The following is a 3,993-nucleotide window of genomic DNA, read 5'->3' as shown; positions in this document are numbered from 1 at the left end:
GAAGTATACATTAGTAACTGCGACTGCTATGCATTGTTGGTCGCTCTGAAACAAAAATGATCCTATCTCTCATTTGCCATGGGCCAAAACTTTCTTGGCAGAAAGTCATTTCTAAATACAAGTCAAAAGTCCATGGAATTTCTTTATAAAAACTAGTGGTGTTTAAATTTTTACATTCTCCAACACACACACACACACACACACACACACACAGAGAGAGAGAGAGAGAGAGAGAGAGAGAGAGAGAGAGAGAGAGAGAGCATTGATTCCTCTAACCTCATTTTCCCCTTATGAGAAGAAGAGGGGAACACTCTCAGATTTCATGGTTAGAAGTAAAAGTTCCCATAACATGCTTTAATTTTACCCTGAGTGTTACAATGGAAGGTAACACTCCAGGGTATAGGTCACAAGTTATTTCTTTACTTTGGGCTTAATTTTCCTCACATATAAAATGATATAAATTCACTGGGCAACTTCTTGGATCCTGTTGAGCATTATTAAATAATAAAAATCATATAAATATACTTTTAGATGAGGGATAGAGATATTGAAAGACCCATTAACAATTTATGTGTCTTAAAGACTGTTGCAAGGGCTTCTTTTGCCCTCTTGCATTTGTTAAGGTGTCTTTCTGGCCTGAGATTCTTTTTGGAGTCGATGCATTAGTTGGGTAAACTAATAAATACATCAGGACTCTTTTGGAACACTGAGAAAAAGCAGCACACTGAGTAAAGGTTTTGGTCCTTCAATTATGCTACAAAATTTTGATGAAAACTAAGACTTTTAGATTTACAGTGCTAAGCATTAAAACCATTTACTAACTTTTCACATTCCTAAGAAATACAACTTTAGTGTAAGGTAAGCCTAAAATTGTTAGCTCTACTTTATGTGAATGATAATATATTTTGATCCTCCTGGAATACATTAGAAACATCACCTGCTTCTGAACACGTTACATCTATAGCCAGAAAATAATATAAAGCAGGAAATACAGCACATTGTTAGGAAGCATCAGAATTTACAAATCATACTTGTTATGATAAGCAATAAAATAGACTTGAAGAAGAGATGGTAAGACTTGGATTCCACATCTATCAATTATTAGTTGTAATATTCTGTATCAAATATCTGACTCATTTGTTTCAAATTTCTAATTAATTCAATCAAGATAATAATACCTCATTCTTAATGCTAAGTTTTCTGAAATACTGAAAGCAGTCAAGATAGAATAACTGTTCTAAGAATTGGTCTCTATCTTTCATTTTTAAGATTTCACAATCTAGTCAGCTGGGGAATGTTTTGTGTATCTCTTCTGATTAGCTATATCCTCAAGGCTAATCCCTTCTGGGCAGGACATGACAGTGCATGGCCCAGATCGACATTAAGGGAGAAATCCACGAATGTCCATTACAGCACTTCTTCCATCTGAGAGGAATGTATGCTATTTCATTTGCAATCAAAATGATAATTCTTGGCCCTAAAGCAATGTAAAACCTCATCATTCAGAACACAAACAATTATGAAAGAAACCCAGGAATGGACATGGCATTAATCCTAATGACTCAACAGATTAGCTGTGCCAAAAGAAACCAGATCTGATGCCTAGAACCAAAATTAAAATGTACAGACTGTGTGAAAACAGCTGCCTTCCCTTCAACATCAACTTCTGTTGTGGCAAAAAGAGGTATTTATAGACCTGGATTTTATAGTTTGATTTAGAAAAGAAGATCCATGGTTTTGGAAATTTGGAAAAAGGTAAATGGTGAATCCTGAGAGTCAGAAATACACACTTGTCCACAGGGGAACAGAACCTATCTCAAAAAATCTTTCTCATTCAGAGACATTTAAAGTGAACACAACACAGAAATTATTCCAAAATCTGCCTTTTCCTCTATAAATGTTAAAGGGCTGGCTGCAGGGGTCATAATGGTTCACAGAGAGGACAGCATCAGTTATATCTACAACTGAGAGCATGATCTGTCACTAGACACTTTTATGTCACGAATCCCTGAGTGATCAATAACTGTTACATATTACAGTTAGAGAATTATTAGTATAGGAGAAGAACCTATTGGTTCCAAAGCTGTATAAAAATATTTTAGCACATTACTATGAAATAGGAAACAGTAAAAATGAGGTGGGATGAACCTTAGAATAAAATTATAAATATAACATGTCCAAACCCAGCAGACTAGTAATTCAAAATTATTCTTTCAGAACCACTGGGAAACTGATTTGCTTCCTTCTCCTCATGTTCCTCCTTCTCCTGTTCCTTCTCATTCTCTTTTTGTGATCAAATCTCATTCATACCAGGTTGGCCTCAAACTTTATATGTAGCAGAAGACTACCTTGAACTCTTTATCTGTCTACTTCCACTTCTCAAGGGCTGGGATTATAAGTCTATTTTTCATTATACCTGGCTTATAATTTCAATATTCAAAGAATTTTTATTATAGCATCTCTAATTCTTGTGTTGTTTCTCTTTTCTTATTGCTTTTCTTAGCTACTAAGAACAAGGAATTCCTAAGACTAGATTCTTTTTTTTCTTTTTTTTCTTAAACATTTTTATTGGATATTCTCTGTATTTACATTTCAAATGTTATGCCTTTTCTGCTAATCCCCACCCCCTCTCCGTCCCATTGCCTCCATGAAGGTGCTCCCTCTTCAACCTCAGGACCTTAGCATTCATTCCCCTACACTGGGAAAATGAGCCTTCACTGAACCAAATGCCTCTCTTCCCATTGATGCCAGAGAATGCCATCCTCTGTGTCATATGCACTTGGAGCCATGGGTCTCTTTATGTGAGCCCATTGTTTGGTGTTTTAGTCCCTGGGAGCTGTGGTGGTGGGTTTGGTTAGTTGATAATTTTGTTCCTTCCCATAGGGTTTCAGAACCTTTTGTAGTTTCTGTTGAGAAGTCTGGAGTAATTATGATTGGTCTGCCTTTATATGTTACTTGTCTATTTTTCCTTACTGCTTTTAGTATTCTTTCTTTGTTTTGAACATTTGGTGTTTTGACTATTATGTGTCAGAAAGAATTTTTTTCTGGTCCAATCTATCTTGAGTTCTGTAGACTTCTTGTATGTTTATGGTGATCTCTTTCTTTAGGTTAGGGAAGTTTTCTATAATTTTGTTGAAGACATTTACTGGGCCTTTCAGTGGGGAGTCTTTGTTCTCTTCTACACCTATTATTCTTAGGTTTGGTCTTCTCATTGTGTGCTGGATTTCTTGGATGTTTTCGGTTAAATTTTTAATTTTTACATTTTTTCTGACTGTTGTATCATTGCTTTTTATCTTATCTTCTGCCCCTGAGATTCTCTCTTCCATCTCTTGTATTCTATTGGTGATTCTTGCATCTGTGACTCCTGACCTCTTTCCTAGGTTTTCTATCTTCTGGGTTGTCTCTATTTGTGTTTTATTTGTTGTTTCCATTTCTGTTTGTTAGATCCTGGATGGCTTTTTTCAATTCCTTCATCTGTTTGCTTGTATTTTCCTGTGTTTCTATAAGGGTTTGTACTTGCTTTTCTGTGTTCTCCTGTATTTTCTTATCATCAGCATGAGGCATGATTTTAAGTCCAAATCTTGTTTTTCTGGTATGTTGGGATATATACTGCTTGCTGTGGAGGGAGAGCTGGATTTTGATGTTAGCCCATTGTCTTGGTTTCTTTTGCTTAGATTCTTGCACTTGCCTCTTGCCATCTTCTTATCTTTGAGGTTAGTTGTTCTTCTTGTCTCTGAATGGAGCTTGTCTTTCCTATGCATCTGTGGAGTGCTTATCATCTTCAGGACCCAAAATCCTTCTTCCTATTCTTCCATCAGAGTCCCCATGATCCATCTAATGTTTGGCTGAGAGTCCTGTTGGGTCCAGAAATTGCTTCACAAACCACACAAGCACTATCTCAGTCAGACAAGCTATAGTTTATTAGGCATATGCCCCAGGACTTGTCAACCAGAGTCATGGTTCAGATTTAGTAACTGAACCATGACCCCAAGT

The sequence above is a fragment of the Micromys minutus genome (assembly GCF_963924665.1).
Source record: "Micromys minutus genome assembly, chromosome: X".
NCBI classification, from domain to species: Eukaryota; Metazoa; Chordata; class Mammalia; order Rodentia; family Muridae; genus Micromys; species Micromys minutus.
Note: the sequence above shows the minus strand (reverse complement) of the source record.